General features: G+C 34.7%; 1 protein-coding gene and 1 pseudogene across 4 annotated transcripts in view; both read left to right on the top strand.

Moving 5' to 3' along the window:
* sif (guanine nucleotide exchange factor still life) overlaps positions 1 to 24065 on the top strand; it is a 487274-nt gene that overhangs the window by 179555 nt on the left and 283654 nt on the right. The gene's annotated exons all lie outside the window — the stretch shown is intronic.
* On the top strand, positions 21260 to 21418 carry LOC141453873 (U4 spliceosomal RNA; annotated as a pseudogene).

Consider the following 24065-nt stretch of genomic DNA (forward strand, 5'->3'; position numbering starts at 1 on the left):
CACATTTTTTAGCAGAACTAATCCTGAGTGGTTGTACACCCTGACAGCTTCCAAACCAATATTATAAAACTCGCTTCGACGGTACGTATACTAAAAATTATGGTTATTATTTCACTCAACTTTTGGTTAGATAAGTTCTAACTGTTTTGATGTCTTACAAATGCTGATTTGGGGATCCAAATTACAGTTAATAGTATGATGGTTACTATCTTAACTCAACCTCTGCTTAGAGAACATTTTTGTCAGACTTCAGGTTAGAAGATAGTCTCTGGTTATTATGGTTTAAAGAGTTATTCAGTCTCTGGTCATTATGGTTTAAAGAGTTATTCAAGAATCATATCATATCACTGTTGATGCTCCTACTGTAGTGAATCAAAACTATCGCTAGTCTTTTTTGGAGGTGGATGGGAAAAACTTGTTCATACACCTTTGTGGTACATCTATAGAAAAATTTCAGTAAACTATCTCAACAAAAATAACATCATCTTGCTAACAGAATCCTGGTGAATTGATAATCATGAACAGTTAACATAAACTGGAGCACCACACACAGCTTCAGTTCTCCAAAGCTAAGGCAGCCACAAACATTTTCGAGAGCATCTTATTTTCAAGAAAACATTTCAATTTGATACTTTTACCATCTTAAAAACAACGAAAAAAGGCCCACAGAAATATACGGTGACCTAATAAAAACACTGAAAGTCTTAACAAATCTAAAACAGAAAAGTTTCAGTTATGATAATGAAAACACTTTCTAGAGTGAATTTGTGGGACAGTGCTGAACACTATGTCATACTGGTGTTCACAAAGTGAGACGACCGCTTTCAAGAAGTACATGATTTTTGAAGACTTCCAGAAGAAGTGGATAGCTTTAGTTTTTCAGACAGCTGAAGCATATCGGCTTCAAGTTTATATTTCTGTGTATTTAAGGTGAGTTCTATCCATTCGTACGTGATGTGTTTGGCATACAGGACTCACTTTTTATGTATGGGACTTTGTCAGCGTTGTTATTGTTGGCGGGAAGGGGGAGGTGGAAAGCCTAGAATTTGTTTACCTCATTCTGAAAAGTTAGTCTTTCTTTCCTTTCTTTAACGCTTTCACTTTTACCGGTTTGTTTTCTTGATAAGCCTTTTTATTAGATTTTCTGCTACGACTTTTCAATTTTATGATAATACGGAAAACTGTGTGTATGTCATCGAACTTGCTGAAGTTTTCTCTCACATATGAGAGACAGAGAAAAGTTGTAAACTGAAGTATATACAATCTTGTAAATTTTCAATTTGGAGTTTTACCGGCTTTTGTCGGAAGATGAAGCCCCGAAAGGAAGCAGATTAAGTCATATCCGGTACACAATAATGGCAGAATGTCTATAGTCCAACTCTGCTCGGTTTATCTGATGTTAGAACGAACAAAGACTACATTGTGGTCATTCTATCTTTCATGTCCAGATTTTTCCACATTTTTGGAAACTCTTATTTCAAATTAGGGCAGATTTAAGTATATATTTGAACTCTGCTTGGTTTATCTGATGTTGGAACGAACAAAGTCTACATTGTGGTCATTCTATCTTTTATTTCCAGATTTTTCCACATTTGTGGAAACTTTTATTTCAAATTAGGGCAGCTTTAAGAATATATTTGAACTCTGCTTGGTTTATCTGATGTTAGAACGAACGAAGTCTACATTGTAGTCATTCTGTTTTTCATTTCCAGATATTTCCACAGGTTTGGAAGTTTTCTTTTCTAATTAGGGCAGCTAAATGTCTATATTCTAACTGTGTTATGTTGATCTGATTTTAGAACTACCAAACCAACTTTAATTCTGTCTGCCTAGGTATAGACAGACACTGTTGTACTCGTCTCAGTTCCTGATCTAGTTATCTGAAATAGACATGTGCATCACAACTCACTCCTGTGGCAGAATGGTTTTAAAAAATATGGATAATTAAGTGAAAAACAAAAGTAAATTTTAGTACGGTATTTTTACTATTGTATTGCTTTTTCCTCAATTATCAATCATATTTCTCTTCTAGCCTTTGATATCGTTCTTTACCTGGAAAGAATCTTGTCTTTTTTGATACCGCTGCACGCAACTTCTAAGACACTAAGTGAACTCTCGCAGCAAACATCTAAAACGACTCTTAGAATTCCGATCTGGACTAGTTAACACTAGACACGAAGTTCTTGGTTGTGACGGTTCTAGTGGCGAGAAAGTTAATCAGGTATTAATCAGTGGGCAAGAGATCTTAAGAATTTGGTGGATATGGCAGAAAACTTTGATCACCAAGATCTTGGAACTTTTGTATGTTAAATTTGTCGGAACATTGCTAAGCAGTAAGATTGAATAAGTTATAATCATATGTATTTCCGGTAAATTTCGTTGTTTTCTTTACTGCATCATTCTGCATTGATGGTTTTGGCCGGTGTTATAGCAAACCGACAAGGCTTGTACAGTCACTTCTAGAACGTTTCCTAACTGCTGTATAGGATCCACTTTGTATTTCAATGTCCTGATCCAATGATATATTTTCTCCGGACCATAATTCCAGGAATTTCAACGTAGTACAGTGGCGCTTAAAACTACTATTAGTTAAACTGTCATTGATTTTTCAAGCCGTCCAAACAGCGAGCGCTTTGTTCTAGTTACGTAATTTGATTAATTAACGGTTCCCCCACCCATCCCCTCCACTATATATTATCATGTGACAATTATGTTCATTGCACTTGTAAATATAGTACATCCATATGTATGCATGTTCATGCACTCAAGCGCAGTTATGCTTTCATCATTATCTAATTTGCTCTCTGGAGTTTGGGCCAAACCCCACACCCCACCCCCGCCAGTATATTAATGCTACACTGCACATTTTCATTATGACGAGCTGGGTGTATTTATTAATTAGATTACGTCAAAATTATATTCCAGACTAGCTCGCACTTGTGTTTACGTTTATTACAATTAATTTCACAAACTTTTCCAATTTATATAACTTTTGAAAACAATGTGAAATGTTCCTGACTAAATTTCAAATAGATCTACATATTGTTTTAACGTTCGGCTGTTAAAATAATGTTAATTTAATTGTTTGTGTAATTAGAACAAAATTACTAAATTTAGTTCATTACGATTCATACTTATATTTCGCCACTGATAAGCGGAAGTATTACAATCGAGTCAAAATTGGTTTTCCTGACTATACAACTATATTATAGTTGTTTTGTGGCCCTTTGAGTTCGAAAAAATGTGTGTGTGTTTATAAATTTTTGAGGTAGTTTTACCGGAACTCTTATTCTAGACTTCCTTTCTAATGGAAGGTCCATTTCACTTATTTGTTTTTATTTACTATAACGGAACATGAAATTCAGTTTTAAAATTCCGAGTTTAGTTAAAGTCGTTCAACAGGAAGTGAGGATATCGTGGGGGATTCTTTTTTTTCTTACCATTCGAATCCCTTCAGATAAAGACCAATCTGGTTTATATATATTTATTATTTATAAAGTTGGGTTAAAAATTAAATATTTACAATTGAAATTTTATATAATAATGTATGTTTTATTTACTTCTTAAAACATAGTCACTAAGACTCAATTAATTACAGAAACTAGTAATATACTAAAAAGAAAGAAAACTCTTCTGCTCTGGTACAGTGCTAGTGGAGATTGCAAAATGAAGCCTTTACTGTCTACTACTCTGAAAACCCGAGAGCTTTTAAAGAACAAAGTCCAGAAGTGCCGCCAACTGCCTGTTATGTGGCTATCAAATAGCAAGGCTTTGGGTAACGTGGCAATATTTCCTGTGGAATAGTTTAATGGTTTGGTCCAAGTGTAAAAAGTTATTTAGAAGAGAACAGTGAACCTTTGAAAGCTCTTCTCCTAATGGATGATGCACCTGCTCATCTACTGAGCTTGAAGGATTATGTCTTGCCTGAGTGTTCGACTTCATTCAGTATGTGGATCAGTAAGACATAAGAAATCACGAGGAACTTTATACTAAACTTTTATTTGAGAGGTGCTTTCACCGAGACAGAATTAACTATTAGAGAATGCTGGAAAATATCACTTTAATATCATACATTCTACGATCGCTCATTGTCAAAGCTTAGCAGCAGAAAGTTTTCCATAGAGCAATTAACACCTCAAAGGAGGAATTTGTGGCCACAAGCAGTAACAGAAAAGGACATCGAATCTAGGACTTCTATAGTGGAGGGTACTGTTTCACTGGCCAGACCCATGGAACTGGATGAATGTGATAATGTCGTGGAAGAACCACAATCAAGAACTGACCACTGAAAAGGTTTCTGGATCTGGAGAACGATTAGCATCAGACTAGAATGGGATAGACTCTCTTCTCGCTCAGAGGAGGAATAGATAGTGGAAGCTCCTTCTTAGTTAATCAAAGAAATCCATCGTGGCAAAATGGATAGAAGTGGACATTTTTGCAGAAAAATACCACCCTAACAATAGCAATAATCGCAAAAGCATCCTTGGGAAGATCAAAGAATGCCCATGATGAGAATCTTTTTCCATAAAATAGAAAATCTTTTGTTATTATATTTATATGTTAGTATTAAGAAGAGTTCTATTTGATTTTGATATAAATAATCTATGTATTATATACAATGTAATCTATTAGCTTTAAATATCTTCAATAAAATTTACTTTTTATTATTGCAATCAGTGCTTAGATTATTTTACAACCCCATTAATATACCATATCAAAAGGAGTTTTATTTTACATGAGAACGGATTAAATAATATTACATTTCATATTATGGAAAAGGTAGATTTGATATTCATCCTATTCGGTATAAGTCCATGTTGTATACTAATGCGGCCGAGGGATGAAGTCCAGTATACAAGCTCTTCTTCTCACCGCTCGCAGGTACAAGTGACTGGATGGCCCTGAAAAGGACCGTTCACAAAAAAATGTGTCGGCGCTTGACTCGCCTATGGCGCTCCCCAGCGGGGTAGCCGTACAGTTGGGTGGCCCTGAAAAGGGCCGTTCACACTGTTGGTTGAAGTGACTGCGCCGCTCCGAGAATGGCTTGCTCCCAGCGCGAGGCCACAGCAAAAGTGATGTGAGAGGCCCTGAAAAGGACCGTTCGCTAATACCAGTCAACCGGCTTTGGGAGCCCCGGCAGTGTGGCCAGCACCCCGATAAACCCCGGTACCAATTGGCCTGGTCCTCGCTCGTATCTCACACTGTGGCAGCGCTGGTGATTTGGCTTGCCTCCGTAGCTGGCGAACTGCAGCGGCTCGTGTGCTGGGCTTGGTCCTCGCTCTTGTCTCGCACTGCGGCAGCGCTGGCGTTCGGCTCGCCTTCGTAGCTGGTAAACCAAGGCGTCTCGTGTGCTGCACTTCCTTCTTTCTTCTTTCTTCACAATACAGGGGTTAAGTGATCGATTTTTTGTTCTGGTCCGGACAGTGAGGTCCTTTGGCCGGTACAGAGATCCAGGTTGAGAGTAAGGCCCAGTCAGCAATCTTCCAGCTAAGGTAGCTATTGTGGATGTTTTCCCGTTGAAAAATTATCTTGGACTGATGCAGACACGGCCGATTCTGCCCTTTTTATAGCGAAGTCGACCGTGCTGCGCCCTGGCGTCGCGACTGCGTCGCTATCTCTGTACCGTCCAAAGAACCACATTGCCATTCCAGAGTCTTGAGAAAGACTTTTTAAAATGGGCTATTTGCCTCTTTTCCTTTTTTATTTTTCTTTGATAAGCAATCATATGTACATATAAAAATTATTTTTTTTTCTATTTACAAAAATTATGTAGCTGTTCAATTATGCAGCAAAGTGAAGTTGGGGTTCCAACAGTCCAAAAATCAGGAACTGTTACATTTGTTTTTAAGACTTTTAGGTAAAGAATATACATTCTTCTTCTTCTAAAGCTTGTGTATATTAAATTATTTTACCTCAGTCTTAATTGTCACGTTCTATTCAGAAGTTTCTCAGATGAAATCAAACGATCTGATCCAAACAAGAAACAATGATTTAAAACTTAAAGGTAAAGAAGATAAACTCAATAAAGAATAAATAAATCAATACAACGCTTTATTATTATATACATTTATTATTATAACGCTTTCTTACGAATTATTACATCAGTCTATAATTGATTTCATTTATTAAGTTGGGTAAAAAATAAAAAAATTACAATTTAATTTTACATAAAAATGCATTTATTATTTTACTAATTAAAACATAATTAATAAGGGTAAATTAACTACAGAAACTAATAATTTACTAAGAAGAACAAAAAATTGTAAAAAAAAATCTTAAAAATGCAACAAAAATAACATTTTCTATCCGGGTAACATAATGCTGTAGGAGCTAACTGCTGAAGCAGTAAAGAGGCGTGGGAAAATATCAAGATATTATCAGCCAATCAGAAAGAAGGACAGTAACCATTTACTGTACAGATAGGAACTTAATGCTGATTGGCTGATGGTTCCCATCCCAACGCCACACCCATGATAAACAGTTTCTGCAATGAGCTCCTATACTATTATGTCCTACTGATACAAAAGTGGAATTTTACCTAGTTTTTGGACGGGATTTTTTGACAGTTACGTAAATATCTCTAGATATTTTAATTTTTTACGCATTATTTCACGCTTAGAAACAGAAATTAAGGGAATTCCAGGCAAATTAATGAAGATTTTGTATTTTTCCCTATTTTCTGAATCATCAGATCCGAAACTAGCCAACCTAAAGTGTATTATATATGCTTGGCATAAAAATACAATGTTAGAAACAGAAATAAAAAAAATTCTAGCCAGTCTATTAAAGGTTTCGTATTTCTCACTATTTCCAGAATCATTAGATCCAAAACTAGCCAACCTAATGTGTATAATACAGGCTTGGCATGAAAATACAATGTTAGGAACAGAAATAAAGAAAATTCTAGCCAAACTATTAAAGGTTTCGTATTTCTCACTATTTCCAGAATCATTAGATCCAAAACTAGCCAACCTAAAGTGTATTATATATGCTTGGCATGAAAATACAATGTTAGGAACAGAAATAAAGGAAATTCTAGCCAAACTATTAAAGGTTTCGTATTTCTCACTATTTCCAGAATCATTTGATCCAAAACTAGCCAACCTAATGTGTATAATACAGGCTTGGCATGAAAATACAATGTTAGAAACAGAAATAAAGGAAATTCTAGCCAAACTATTAAAGGTTTCGTATTTCTCACTATTTCCAGAATCATTTGATCCAAAACTAGCCAACCTAATGTGTATAATACAGGCTTGGCATGAAAATACAATGTTAGAAACAGAAATAAAGGAAATTCTAGCCAAACTATTAAAGGTTTCGTATTTCTCACTATTTCCAGAATCATTTGATCCAAAACTAGCCAACCTAATGTGTATAATACAGGCTTGACATGAAAATACAATGTTAGAAACAGAAATAAAGGAAATTCTAGCCAAACTATTAAAGGTTTCGTATTTCTCACTATTTCCAGAATCATTTGATCCAAAACTAGCCAACCTAATGTGTATAATACAGACTTGGCATGAAAATACAATGTTAGAAACAGAAATAAAGGAAATTCTAGCCAAACTATTAAAGGTTTCGTATTTCTCACTATTTCCAGAATCATTTGATCCAAAACTAGCCAACCTAATGTGTATAATACAGGCTTGGCATGAAAATACAATGTTAGAAACAGAAATAAAGGAAATTCTAGCCAAACTATTAAAGGTTTCGTATTTCTCACTATTTCCAGAATCATTTGATCCAAAACTAGCCAATCTAATGTGTATAATACAGGCTTGGCATGAAAATACAATGTTAGAAACAGAAATAAAGGAAATTCTAGCCAAACTATTAAAGGTTTCGTATTTCTCACTATTTCCAGAATCATTTCATCCAAAACTAGCCAACCTAATGTGTATAATACAGACATGGCATGAAAATACAATGTTAGAAACAGAAATAAAGGAAATTCTAGCCAAACTATTAAAGGTTTCGTATTTCACACTATTTCCAGAATCATTAGATCCAAAACTAGCCAACCTAATGTGTATAATACAGGCTTGGCATGAAAATACAATGTTAGAAACAGAAATAAAGGAAATTCTAGCCAAACTGTTAGAGGTTTCGTATTTCTCACTATTTCCAGAATTATTTGATCCAAAACTAGCCAACCTAATGTGTATAATACAGGCTTGGCATGAAAATACAATGTTAGAAACAGAAATAAAGGAAATTCTAGCCAAACTATTAAAGGTTTCGTATTTCTCACTATTTCCAGAATCATTAGATCCAAAACTAGCCAACCTAATGTGTATAATACAGGCTTGGCATGAAAATACAATGTTAGAAACAGAAATAAAGGAAATTCTAGCCAAACTATTAGAGGTTTCGTATTTCTCACTATTTCCAGAATCATTTGATCCAAAACTAGCCAACCTAATGTGTATAATACAGGCTTGGCATGAAAATACAATGTTAGAAACAGAAATAAAGGAAATTCTAGCCAAACTATTAGAGGTTTCGTATTTCTCACTATTTCCAGAATCATTTGATCCAAAACTAGCCAACCTAATGTGTATAATACAAGCTTGGCATGAAAATACAATGTTAGAAACAGAAATAAAGGAAATTCTAGCCAAACTATTAAAGGTTTCGTATTTCTCACTATTTCCAGAATCATTAGATCCAAAACTAGCCAACCTAATGTGTATAATAGAGGCTTGGCATGAAAATACAATGTTAGAAACAGAAATAAAGGAAATTCTAGCCAAACTATTAGAGGTTTCGTATTTCTCACTATTTCCAGAATCATTAGATCCAAAACTAGCCAACCTAATGTGTAAAATACAGGCTTGGCATGGAAATACAATGTTAGAAACAGAAATAAAGGAAATTCTAGCCAAACTATTAGAGGTTTCGTATTTCTCACTATTTCCAGAATCATTTGATCCAAAACTAGCCAACCTAATGTGTAAAATACAGGCTTGGCATGAAAATACAATGTTAGAAACAGAAATAAAGGAAATTCTAGCCAAACTATTAGAGGTTTCGTATTTCTCACTATTTCCAGAATCATTTGATCCAAAACTAGCCAACCTAATGTGTATAATACAGGCTTGGCATGAAAATACAATGTTAGAAACAGAAATAAAGGAAATTCTAGCCAAACTATTAAAGGTTTCGTATTTCTCACTATTTCCAGAATCATTAGATCCAAAACTAGCCAACCTAATGTGTATAATACAGGCTTGGCATGAAAATACAATGTTAGAAACAGAAATAAAGGAAATTCTAGCCAAACTATTAAAGGTTTCGTATTTCTCACTATTTCCAGAATCATTAGATCCAAAACTAGCCAACCTAATGTGTATAATACAGGCTTGGCATGAAAATACAATGTTAGAAACAGAAATAAAGGAAATTCTAGCCAAACTATTAAAGGTTTCGTATTTCTCACTATTTCCAGAATCATTAGATCCAAAACTAGCCAACCTAATGTGTATAATACAGGCTTGGCATGAAAATACAATGTTAGAAACAGAAATAAAGGAAATTCTAGCCAAACTATTAAAGGTTTCGTATTTCTCACTATTTCCAGAATCATTAGATCCAAAACTAGCCAACCTAATGTGTATAATACAGGCTTGGCATGAAAATACAATGTTAGAAACAGAAATAAAGGAAATTCTAGCCAAACTATTAAAGGTTTCGTATTTCTCACTATTTCCAGAATCATTAGATCCAAAACTAGCCAACCTAATTTGTATAATACACGCTTGCCATGAAAATACAATGTTAGAAACAGAAATAAAGGAAATTCTAGCCAAACTATTAGAGGTTTCGTATTTCTCACTATTTCCAGAATCATTAGATCCAAAACTAGCCAACCTAATGTGTATAATACAGGCTTGGCATGAAAATACAATGTTAGAAACAGAAATAAAGGAAATTCTAGCCAAACTATTAAAGGTTTCGTATTTCTCACTATTTCCAGAATCATTAGATCCAAAACTAGCCAACCTAATGTGTATAATAGAGGCTTGGCATGAAAATACAATGTTAGAAACAGAAATAAAGGAAATTCTAGCCAAACTATTAGAGGTTTCGTATTTCTCACTATTTCCAGAATCATTAGATCCAAAACTAGCCAACCTAATGTGTAAAATACAGGCTTGGCATGGAAATACAATGTTAGAAACAGAAATAAAGGAAATTCTAGCCAAACTATTAGAGGTTTCGTATTTCTCACTATTTCCAGAATCATTTGATCCAAAACTAGCCAACCTAATGTGTAAAATACAGGCTTGGCATGAAAATACAATGTTAGAAACAGAAATAAAGGAAATTCTAGCCAAACTATTAGAGGTTTCGTATTTCTCACTATTTCCAGAATCATTTGATCCAAAACTAGCCAACCTAATGTGTATAATACAGGCTTGGCATGAAAATACAATGTTAGAAACAGAAATAAAGGAAATTCTAGCCAAACTATTAAAGGTTTCGTATTTCTCACTATTTCCAGAATCATTAGATCCAAAACTAGCCAACCTAATGTGTATAATACAGGCTTGGCATGAAAATACAATGTTAGAAACAGAAATAAAGGAAATTCTAGCCAAACTATTAAAGGTTTCGTATTTCTCACTATTTCCAGAATCATTAGATCCAAAACTAGCCAACCTAATGTGTATAATACAGGCTTGGCATGAAAATACAATGTTAGAAACAGAAATAAAGGAAATTCTAGCCAAACTATTAAAGGTTTCGTATTTTTCACTATTTCCAGAATCATTAGATCCAAAACTAGCCAACCTAATGTGTATAATACAGGCTTGGCATGAAAATACAATGTTAGAAACAGAAATAAAGGAAATTCTAGCCAAACTATTAAAGGTTTCGTATTTCTCACTATTTCCAGAATCATTAGATCCAAAACTAGCCAACCTAATTTGTATAATACACGCTTGCCATGAAAATACAATGTTAGAAACAGAAATAAAGGAAATTCTAGCCAAACTATTAAAGGTTTCGTATTTCTCACTATTTCCAGAATCATTTGATCCAAAACTAGCCAACCTAATTTGTATAATACACGCTTGCCATGAAAATACAATGTTAGAAACAGAAATAAAGGAAATTCTAGCCAAACTATTAGAGGTTTTGTATTTCTCACTATTTCCAGAATCATTTGATCCAAAACTAGCCAACCTAATGTGTATAATATACCCTATGGAATACTTCTAGTTGAAGTTGATAAATCTCTTCAATATCTGGATTCTGTGTCAATTGCAGGCAGGGAACACGAATCTTCTGTGGGTCCTGTTCATGGGTATTGATGAGGTTATGGATATCATCTCTTGGTAATTGGAGATGTTACACTAGATCTTTAAGGGCGGAAACACTGTGACTGTTCTATGTTCACTTTCTGTTCTGGGTGCCAAAGAGAGTCATAACTGCAAAACATTTAGAAGTGAGGATTACAAATTTCCGTCTAGTACCTATTGCGGATTGAATAGGTTCCCGGTCCAAATGTTTCTTTTAATTTTAGCTACCAGGTGGATCTATCCCGGATATCCTCTTCTCACAGTCCGTAACCGTGGAGGCTCGACGCCATCTATCCACTTTTTCTTTGGTCTATCCTTTCTTCTTGTAACTTCTGCTTCACAGTATAGGATCTCCTCCAACTTCCATTTCTTTTGTATGACCATTTCAGTTTCTTCTCTTCCACCTTCGGCAGCTCATGTTTTTGAAACGTTCATTTTTATTTTTTATTTCTTTCTCTTTAAAGCCTTGATTTTCATAGTGGGATAAATATTTCATTTAATATCCTACATTTAATGTAATTGATGTTTTACTGAACAATAACTCACTTCAATGTATGAGAGTAAAAAGGACCTCGGGAGCGATGATCCTACCACCATGCTGAGGGATTTTGATTATGTCCCAGTTTAAACGTTCCCAGAGGAGAGTTGAAAGCTAAAAGATTAAGTACAACAAAGTGCCTACTATAATAAAGTTGTGTTTGGCCACATCCTATGTAATAAAGGCATTCTGGGATAATAAGTTTCATTGATCTTAAAACTTAATTACAGTCTTAAAGTAATTTAGATTCTGGGATAAAGAATAACTTAAGTTTGTAGGTAAATTTGTGGTATTTTGATTTATGGTAATGTTTAAATATTGTTTGCGTTTTAAAATAAATTTCAGATTTTCCTTATCTTTTATATTCAGTCTTTTTTCTTTTATTTCATAAATAAATTTTATTTAAATTTTCAGTTTGAAATTATAAAGTGCATTGCGAAAATCATTAATTAGAAAATTGTTCAATTTTAACGGCAGGAAACCAAAAAAAACTGGTGGTTACGCAGTCTCTTATCAAAATTTAAATTTTCTTTCGTTTGCCTCAATTTTCACCCACCTAATGTGAAAGATAATTGGTGAAAACATTTACAGAACAAAAAAAAAGACGCTAGCAGCATCTTTAAATTTGGATCTTTATTTACATATTATTTCTCTTACTGCCCACAATTCGATCCATCCAAAAAATCTATGGTTTACCCAAAATTCACCAAGGAACAGACTTTCCACTAAGACCTAGCGTATCATGCTATTTAGTCTATCCAAATTTCTTATATAGAGTAATATTCTTGAGGTTTTAAGACCGTACATTTTACTGGAATGGCATTTTACAGTGACGACTTACCACTCACTCTTTTCCACAATTATTCTTAATAAATTTTTGTATCGGGAAATCATTTTCCGTCTTTGAGTTAAGCTGTACACACAGGTGGACCAATTTGATTGGTCCAAACACATTTTCTATTTCTTACTGGATCTCTAAACAGAAAAAAGTACATCATTACAATATTTCTCACGGCGGAAATAAAAGAAAATTAAATAGAAAATTTATTGTAAAAGTTTTATGTACACTTTTTCTTTATGTGTCCAGTTTATTTACATTTATGGTACAGACATGTAATAACATAAATAGTAATCCAAAAGTTTTAATGGAGAGAATATAAGTTATATTTTACACGAATTACCATTTCTGTGAATAAACTTTAGAATTAATATTTATTTGTTAATAGCTACAAAGATTTATTTCACTATTAACCCTTTAGGCAGTGACACAAATACTCGAAATCTTAAGACACACAGAAAATGCACTTTTTCTGAAGTAATTTTTCTGGTTTTTGAGATTTGATTTTCCAGAAGCTCTTAGCAATTTTCACTGTTGTGTTCGTGTACAAACTGCTTCTGCTTTTACTTGTTGTCACTTTTACTGGAGAATTTATGTTAAGACGGTTCTTAGTAGGGAATCGATGATGATCCCTTTTGAAACGTTCCATTTTAGTATATTTTAAGGTTCCATATTATTTCCAAGAGGATTAATGGTTGCGTGATCCAAAAGGGTCTATTGTGTTGCATCTGGAGATAAATCTTGGAAGGTCTTGAGTTTTTCTACAGAGGCTAGCCGATCTTTTAGCCGTACAAACTTGCTTAACCTCCTCTTCCTTTTCTTCCTTGTAAAAGTTACTTACATGCATTTTCTGCCAGGCTAACATACGTTTCTTCTGTACAGTAGCCCGCTGCGCCAACATCTATGGAAACTGTGGCTGGCACTTCTGCTTCTACGAAAGGATTCATGTAATAATAATAATACAGTGTGAAATATCTTCTTTTTGAACATGATCAACCATAAGTATCTGCTCCAGTTTTCATTTTTAAACACCATCTCTCTTGCTGCAATCCTTCTCTTAAACATGCAATATTCAACAATTGAGACATGGACCGTTGCATAACTTGGCACTAAATCTATACAATTTTAATGTGTACAACCTTAAATTCAGGTCACCATGCGGTTAGACATGACTTATAGCTGAAAGACCAAGCTATAATATTGCATATGTTACTTCAACAGCTGAAACAAGAACTTATATGAAGTCGATATTCGATTGCAAGACTCGTTCGATCCAATTGTTAAAAAAGGAATCAAGATGAATGTGATTTTCTCGAAATATGTAGTTTTCATTTGTTAAAACATTTGGTGGAAATTTGCGAAAAACACACATCTTTTCTTATGCCTTTTTTGTGTATTCAAAAGCCCAAAACTCATCCATCAAAAACATCCATCTCTCGTTCCTTGGTTTTTGAGGCTAAACTGACTTTTACCTTTGGTAACTGGTTTCGTTATTCTGCTTAATGTAGAAGTCATGCTAAGATTACAGATCTTTGATTAAAGCGTTCGAAATCCTATTGTTATTTTCCCTATATTGTTAATTTGAAAATTATTTTTAAAAAAACTTCACCCATTTTATCCCGAAAGGGAATGAAAAAAGTTCCAAGAGGAATGGTAGTGTTTGCTCTTCCTGCAACCAACATTTTTCCAAGAATAGAAGAACATATTCCAAAAGATTTATTGCCCCCTCAGGACTTTTTCTTTTTTTTTTTTGGAAAATGGAGCAAAAGGAACAATATATATATGTACACTTAAAGTTTGCCCATTTGTATCCACATGACGCCACCCTAGTGGTTGTTGGTGCCGTTTCCTGTAGACCATTTCTCGCTTCCACCTCCTAGACGACCGACCACTCCAGAACAAGAAGTACCTGTTCCCTCTCATTTCATTTCTTTTTTTCTTTTTTTGTCCTTCACTTTTATTTACTCTGGATTAAACATTATTTCTTATTGTGTTACATATTTGTAATTTATTTTATGGCTGTGAGAAAATAATGTAAATGGTTAGAAAATCGCCTTGAGTGGAAATGCTTGGTTAGTGAATCTGGTTATTTTGTAATCCCTTGGGACTTTGAGAATATTTGAGATGGCCCACACGTTCTAACAGCTGGAATCATTCCAGATTCTAGCGGCATTTAGTGACGAAATATTTGTCAAATTGTTATGGACCTCACCTACAACTAGTACGTCATAGTTTAATAAATAATGAATTTGGATTTTGAGTAAGGGTATTGCTATATTCTATTCTAAAATATCATTTAAATAAAAAGAAGCTTGGTGTCAAAAATGGAGAATTAAATTCATCGCAGCTTCACCTCAGACATCATAACAATTTCTACACAATTTGGGAACTTAGAGATCTACACAAAAGACAGGAACTTAACATAATACATTACGGACTATTGAGGAGACTTCTTGGACCTAAATCCACCCTGGCGATAAACACCAATATGGACGTTCCAACAACGATACTGTCCCTCCAGTCATTTGTAGAATTAAAAAACGCAATGCTTCCAAAACGTTACCTGAATCATGGACCCTGAATTCGTTTTCTTTGCCAATGAATTAATCCACATCCGATCCCAAAAAATGTCGCATCTCAATCCAGCTGATCACCTGAACTTTCCCATCCAATCATTATATCCACATACACACTCCAATTCTGACAATCCTCCACATCGTTTAACGTTCCCCCCCCCCCGCATGATCTTCTCACTTGCCAGCCTCTCTCTTCCTGCAACCTAGAGAGTGCCAGCGCTGATTGGTTTCTCTCAATTCATGTCCTTCCAGTTGTGGTACTGAGTTAACTCTGTGACAGTATGTTTAATATGTTCTGTTTGTACACATTTGCTTATGTATATAATGTACAGTTGGAAATAACCAATTAACAGCCAAAACAATGATAATGGTGATAATAATGCACAGTTGTTAAACGTGTGGTAGCAGTAGAAGTTGGGAGATAAATTAGAAAATTGAATTGAATGGGGGGAAAAAGAAAGAGAAAACGGATTTTTCATGGAAATCTCTTAATTTAATAGCTTTTATTAAACGAAACAAAAAAATTTCTTGGTTAAGAAATATTGAAGAAAATTGCTGACTTCTGGGATGTTGAAGGCTATAGCTAAACTAATGTCGCTCCATTCTTCAACCGACGTTAGGGAGGAGTGCACCGGAGCTCTGGATGGTTGAAATATTGTTTCCTATGTGGAAACCGCAGGAAAACTGGGAAAAGCCTGTTCTGTAAGCAGTATAATAACCAAAGAAATAGTTTGACCTTGATTTATGTATCTCGATATTTCTCTATCGTATATTTATGTTCCCTTTATATAAGTATATAATCAATGCTTTATATTAAACGATGCTGTTCGGCATCGTCGTGATTCTAATCTTATTTTGGACTTACTTTTCATTACAATAGTAGTGATGCTGAGGACGCACAATATCGAAATATTTTGAGAATAATCTTTACTGTTCAGTTACAAACTGAAGTCTATTTTGTAGTATAAATTCACATCTTCGCCACTCAAGTCTTAAATTATTTCCCCTGAAGGATGAAAACTATGAATAAGTTCAGGACTATCCTGAAGTTGATTCTAGAAGATTTTTCTCTTACAGCTGGAATTTCCTAAATAATCAATATTATCTACATTTCTATTATTTATTAATTTGTTTGGTACTATATCCTAGCAATCCTGTATTATCATACATTTTCAGGAGAGGGTTCTATCTTTATGGGTAGTCGTAACCCATAAGGGAAAGTATTGTATATCACTTCTTTATAACCTTGAAAACTACATTTAATGAAACAAATTTTCCTTTATAGACAAGTTCGACTTGTCGATAAAATTATAAAGAATTGAAAATGCAGAGACTTAATTTGTTATTGAAGGCACCAAGTGATGACGCAATTCCTGGATAGTCTTATGCAAACACCTTTTTCCTTTTTTTCCCTATTTTTTTATCGTCATGCTTCATTTAATTAGAGATATTTGTAATGAATATTGCCCAATAGCAGAGCTAGTCGCAAGAGGAAATCGGAGTTAAAAATCATGGTTTGCGTCATTCATCGAACTGACGTCATACAAGCTTGCTTTTTATTTTCTCTACTCTTTATTCAGACACTTTCTGAAAATCGTTATTACCGTATTTGACGGCATATAAGACGCACTTTTTTTTGCCTATATTAGGTCTCAAAAAAGTTACCTGCGTCTTATACGTGAAGGACACAGGTTAACTTTCAATACTGAATGCTATTTTTAGCCCGGATAAAGGTCTAGACACACACATAACTTTTTCTACATCTGCCATAATTATTTTATCAGGTTTAATAATGACTAAACTGCGTTGCTTTAATTTATAATTGACTGTTCATCCGAAAGGCTGGATGGATGAAGCTGGAATGAAACTGTGGTTACAGAACGTATGGGCGAGGCGTCCTGGTGGACTCTTAAGAAAACCCTCTCTTTTGGTTTTGGTTCAGTTTAGCGCCCATAGAACTGAAATTTACATATCATGTTCAAAATAGCTTGCCGTTTGTTAATTTTCCTTAATAAAAATATGTTTGGTAATTGCATTCAATGATAGTTTATTTGGCTTTTACGAAACGTGAGAACTAAAAGAAACCACATTTTAAGTTATTGTGGTACCGCGCTGTCGCGCGGACTATTGAAACTTTTTTCCCTTGTGTGTGGCCTTCTAAATAAGGGTGCGTCTTATATGCCGTCAAATACGGTATTTATTTATTTTTCTACTTTTTATCGATTGATTATTGATTTCCAATTTTTCTGTATTAATTTATGTATTTTAATTATCAGCACTCGTTACGATTAAAAAGGAAAATTCGTGCGGATTCTAAGATTTTCTTAAAGATTTCGATCAGATTCTGGATTACTCAATAGTTTTCTTCTGATTCCTTTGTTCCTTGTTGACCAATTAAAGTTTATTGAACATTGTTGTACTAGTTGGAAGATTAGATTAGATTATCGGGACCTATGCCCCATGGAACCACAGTCACAAGAGGCTTATTGTGCCACCTACTTTGGATCTAGTAGATGAAACCTCCTGAAGAGTTGGAGGACTTCCCCTACTAGTTCTTTTTGCGCTACTATCTCCTTTGGTCTCAAAGATCCAAAGGTCTCAAAGGGCAATTGCACTCGAACAGCCAGTGAGAGGCCGTTTCCTCCTCGAATCTGCACAACGGTTCCAAGCTAATAAGCCCTTTTTTGTTCAGATGACTATGCCCTATGTTACTTTGTGAATGTATTGGGATGTAACAGTATACGTATGTTGCTCATGTTCATGTTGCTAAGCTGGGATACCCTACCCTGAAGAAGTCCCACTAATCCTCTTCCCCTGTGGGGTTCCAGTTGGAATGTCAAATAAAAATTTATAGCATAATTGCACATAATGAATGAATAGACAATCGGCTCTAAAGTCAAACGCACTGTGATCTAAAAGATCGATTTTAGTCTTCTTTTAATGTTAGGTTGTTGGCGTTGTAGGGTTCGGCAAAAACCCAAGCAATTGTACCCATCAATCTCTCCGCAGGCTCCGATTTTGTTGAGTGTTGGGAATTTGATAAATGTTCACAAGTGTTTATCTGTACACTACCGCAGTTCTGTGAAGATCCGTTTGGAGTTATCGAATAAGGTGCGACGCTGGAGGTATGAAATTATTTTTTCCGCAAGGTGGTGCTTAGAATTTTTCAGAAGACTGGACTCTCAAAGATGTTCTTCTAGTCTGGTGGTAGATCTATGTTTCTAAGTCTTTTCTAGAAATGAGATAGGTTGGCTCGTAATTAGGCGCTATTCTCAGTCCATAGGCACTGAATATGTTGTGACTTTGTGAGTGGGACAGAAATATTTCACTATATAGTGAAAAATCAATCTCTCGGCTCAAAACTATTGAAATAACCTCTGATGGTGGATGAAAGCACAAAAAAACGTACGTACAATCAATACAATCAATGAGATAATAAGTAAGCAATCAAATTGCAACTAAAAAAAAATTATCTATAAGAAACTTATTATCAATATCTCAAAGAAATGCGAAAAACTAAGACTGTTTAAGGAAAAGCCTTGTTATCTATGAAAACCTAGATGAATGAACGATAGAAAAGAAATTCTTTTAGTTTTTTCTTATGAGCCAAGGCTTTAGACTTCTATGGAAAAGTGCCGTTTTTCTCAATGGATTGGAAGATTTCCTTGACCTAAAAATAGAAAAATAGGTTAAGGAAAATTGGATGCTGTCCAAGATGGGCAGTAAATTTTAGAAGTTTCCCAACTGAGAAGTTAGTGAGAAGAAAATCGTGAGAGTGGTAAGCAGGTTCTGATGATCTAACTATGTGGGGGATAGGAGTAACCCAGTGGGTTATCCTTGAAAGTTTAGGGAGGGTGGGAACTTACAAGGATTGCTATTCCATTTAAATACTAAGGGAATGTAATAACAAGTTGGTTTTCTTAAACTTTCTCAAATCTGGTGTGAACATACAACTTTCTCTTACTGTAAGCGCCAAAGTTCTTACTTGACCAACTTATCTATTGAGCCACAATAGATCCATAGGGGTCGCGGTGGCGCAGGCCTTGAGGCCACCCAAATTTAATCTAACTTATCTATTAGGAGGAAAAAGTTCTAATATGGCACTTCCGCTTGGGGGTATTTTTTTTGCTAAGTTACCATCAGAGATGTACAAGTCTTCGTTAAAAAAAAAAAAAAAGGTAAAAAAATTAATAAATAAATAAAACGTTAGACTCATGATCATGGGATAAGAAGTGATTCCTCTTGGGAACTATTTCGTCCTTGCAGTTTTTATTTTTGGATGTGAAGGTTTACTGGCCAGGAAGAAAGGAAAAACAGTAAGACTCTGAGTGGGTGAACTAGCCACGTCATCCAGCATTTCTAGTACAATGCTCTTTCGTCGTGATTTAAAGAGATACTGACCTATTTGGCAGTGGCTTGCAGAAGACGAGCCGCACTGGTCTCTGGTGGCGGCAGGGAGGGGGAGGTTGTCGCAAGTTACACACACACACAAGTTCTCCCTCGTTTTTGTACAATGTTCACCCGCCAAATCTGTAGCTACAAATCTGGCGACTAGGTTTATTTTTATATTTTTTTTATCATTAGGTTCCCCTTTTTGTTATATTTTTAATGGTGTGTTTGTCTAAGAGTTACAAATGTCAGTTTTTCTCCCAAACTACAGTCCCATCAATTCCTGTTGCTTGGTTTTTCATTTATCCATTTCTTTACTTTGTTGACATCCCTCTTCTTATCTCATGCTCCATTCGTTTTGTTCGTCTGTTTTAATAGAGGATATTCTTTACTATCTAGATCAGAAATGGAAATCTGAATTTTGGCTTGATTATATCGTTCATAAAATGTATAAATAAATATTATTCTGGGACTAACATTTCTTTTAGTATCGCTGCAGTTTAGAAGAATTGCTGTGAACTAGGTATTTTGCAGTGATGAGTTTCTGAAATATTTCCATAGTTTTTCCTCTTTAATTAAGTCAAAAGAAAATGCAATAAGTTTCAAAGAAATTGAAGACTAACAATAAAAGAGTTGTGTCTAGCTTTTAAATGTTCAGGTTTTATTGTTAGTAATTACGTTTTGTAGTCATTAAATGTTTACTTTAATTAAGAAACCGTCATTAGATAACTTAAATTTACTTTGTGTTTTGAGTACATTTAATTACTGGTTGAGGGCTTCCCATAGTTGGTCTTGAAATGGGAAAACCAGTTGACAATTGTCAAGACAATCAAGAGAGAGAGAGAGGTTTGCCTTTCAGACTATACTACCCAACAGGTATTCTCCCACTTTCTGATGATGTGAAGGGCACACCGATATAACACGCGGACTGGGTTCATTGAATAGGTGGGTGGGCGTTGGATGTTACCCAGATGGGTACCACAGAGTTATTGTACTTAGACAATAGAGTGGCGGGTAGAGTATGTGGAGTCGGTGGAGCACAGGTGATGCTGAGTTCAATACATCTCCAACATTCGCCATTACACCCCAATATAGACTACCCATTAAACCACAGCTCTACCCCCGCCCCCGAGCAGTGGCCATAGGTTTCACCACGGGGTCGATTTGGATGTGGGAAGTGTGGGGGCTGGAAGAGGAAGCGGGGCAAGAACGGGGTTGTACCAAAACGAATTGACATCATCATCTCATTCACACATTCACAGAGTTCAAGTATTACCTCTACTAGCACACAATAGAGAATTGGTGAAATGTTGGCGGTTGGATGGGGGCAGAGCAGGGGCGGTTAGGGACGGCAGTAGTTGGTAACTGGAGGCGGTTTGTCAACCACACAACACACTGGCATTTTAGAGACTCATCAACTCCGCTATATTGGGGCCACCCACAGGGCCTAAGGTCCTCTTCAATTTTCTATAACTATATTATCACAAAAAATATTAATTCTTCTGCAATTCTTGATGTCCATTACACCCTTTTTTCAATTTCCTTTTTTACAATTCACCCACCTTTTGGAGGTTGTGGAAAATAGTGAAGTAATACCAGTTTTTCCAACCTTGTGCTGTGGCAATATCATAACCAATGAAAGCATCCTAAGGTGCGAATATTGCTAGTTGGAAATTCTTTCGCTTGGTCATTGACTGTATCGACCAAGTGGTTTCTACCATTATCGTATTTAGAACTTAGTAATTTGTTAAAATAAATATATATTATTAGATCATTGGCGCCTGTAACTTTTTTTCAATATTCTGCTGGCCTCCTTTTCTCCAAGTTCCGGACTGTCTTATCGCCGGACGAAGAGAAAATCTAAGGGTCAACAGGTGGATTCGATCCTGTAATCTCCGTATTGGAATCCAGTATTCACTCACGCTATACTAATCCTTCCCTATATTATTTACTCATAGTACCCGATGTGACTTCTTTATATTCCACATCACTTTACATCTTTACGTGTGACCAAGGGCAACTTTAAGAATGTGTTTCGTTTATTTGGATGTGTTTATTATATTTTTCTTGATTCCTTAATTATTAATTAATAATTAATATCGGCGCCATGGTAGCTGAGCGGTTAGAGACTAGACCCGCAAAGCTAAGATGTATTGTTGGTTAGTGGCTTCGATTCCTCCGGTCTAGGGCTTTAGATTTTATTTAATGGTTAATATGAGAAATTTATAGTAAAGTATGTTAGGCGGTTATAGGCTAGACCCGCAAAGCTAAGATGTATTGTTGGTTTAGTAGGTTTGATTCTTCTGGTCTAGGTCTTGGATTTTATTTAATGGTTAATATGAGAAATTTATAGTAAAGTAAGTTAGGCGGTTATAGGCTAGACCCGCAAAGCTAAGATGTATTGTTGGTTTAGTGGGTTCGATTCCCCTGTCTTAGGCCTTGGATTTAATGTTTAATGGTTAATATGAGAAATTTACAGTAAACTACATATGTATGTGTTTGCTAGTCGCCTTCGTCCACGACACCTAATTGGTAGTTGAACGCAAAGCTTGCCTGAAAAAGTAGGCAATTACTTTACTTACTTTTTACTTAATTATTAATTTTACTTCTAGATATAGGACAAGACCCTAATTTAGTCCATAAACCAGCGATGCTGGTCAAACGTTGAAAACTAATTTAAAATAATAGTAATAGTTAGAAGTCGCAATTATTAGCGCAGAATTTATTAGTTATTTTTTTCATCATATGCCAGCTTTATGATTAAAATATTTATCTGCACTAAAATGGGTAATTTTAATAAATGTTTTGCATGAACACGAGATTGAATGATTCTGTTAAAATATAAATGTACGAGTACATTAGTAAAATTAACAAAAATAATTAAAAATTACGTGAGCTTTGAATCATTTTAAAATTATCGTCGTAAAGCTGAATGTTGCTTGCCTTTTTTTGATTAATTTAGTGTAATTGTTATATTTGAATGATTCAATGCTGATTGGCGATTTAGAGAATACAAAAGGCTCATCCAGAGCTAATTACTACAATCACAAGTATTGATCCTGAGCGAATTGAGACCAACCTATATCCGGCTCTAATTGTCCCATATTTGGGATGTGAATTTTCTCCCTACTTTTCATTTAAAGGAGACTGAACTTGATTAAGCGACTGATTTAATTACGTGATTCGTTTACTGCTCAACAGGGAATAAAATAAGGGTGTATGAAACATCCCTTTATTGGGCTCCCTTTTTTATTTACTTCCTGTGACCGAGTTTTTATTTATTTCACTTCATGCAGTTCTTTTTGACGATCAACCTTTATTTCACAGCTGTCCTACTGGACGATTTTAAATTATAGTAATTTGTAAATAGACTGACTGTACATACAGACCAACCGAAAATCCATTTTTGGCATAATCAATGCAAAGAGATTTTCGATAAAAAGTCCAAATCGAAACTTTTGCCCGATTACAATAATTTTTCTTAAGAAAATGGCCGGCCAGAGAGAAAATTAAAATTTATGAAAATATTTTTAATTTGGGAAAACAAATTTAAAGAAAAAGCCCGATTAACTCACTAATTTCAACTCCGTTTAACATTTTACTTTTACCCTCGGCTTTTCCTCCCAATGAATTATTCATTACTGGGAAAAATGTTTTTCTTAGTTTTCTGGCTTTATAATTTCTTCTGCTTGGTGTTTAATTTTCCAGCGGTGAAGAGTTGGATTTTATTCTTTCTTGGGGTGACTTTAATGTTAAGTCGACTTTTGATGCTGGGAAAGCTTTTTCCATCTTTCTATCTACTCAGTAGTCTTTATTTCGTCACTGTTAAAGGAGTTTTGTCTGAATTGAATTCAGATTATGTGTCAGACTAGAACGTACATAGGTTCCACATTCAGCTGCACCCAAAATCAGGCTCTGTTAATGTTTTTGCTTCTGATATCATGAAATTATTAAACGAATTAGTTTTTATTCAGAATTTACCATTTTCTTTTACTTTTTGAGCTTTTAATAAAATTATATTTTGACCACATAGAATGTAGGATGTGGAAAATACCGAAAAGTAGGTATTTACATTTGTAGTATCTTCTTTACAAAGAGTTAAAAATAATATATATTTTACAAAGCTTTGAGATTTTTTTATTTTTTGTTTAACCATGATTTTATTTTTGTTCGGGGGGCGTGTAAAAAAAATAATATTTTGTTCATTCCTTTTTCATTTTCGTCTTTGATCTCTGTTTTCTGCCTAAGTTTACTAAAACTTAATTATAAATTGTATCATCCCAATTCTTTACCTTTTTTAAAAATAAAAATATTTACCTTTTTTAAATATAAAATAACAGAAAAAATGACAGAAACGTTCTTTTAAATTCGAATTTGGATAGCTTTGATTGTTTGCTTTGATATTTGGTTTG

The sequence above is a fragment of the Rhodnius prolixus genome, unplaced genomic scaffold (assembly GCF_049639745.1).
Source record: "Rhodnius prolixus isolate KJV_2025 unplaced genomic scaffold, Rpr scaffold_3, whole genome shotgun sequence".
Taxonomy (NCBI): Eukaryota; Metazoa; Arthropoda; class Insecta; order Hemiptera; family Reduviidae; genus Rhodnius; species Rhodnius prolixus.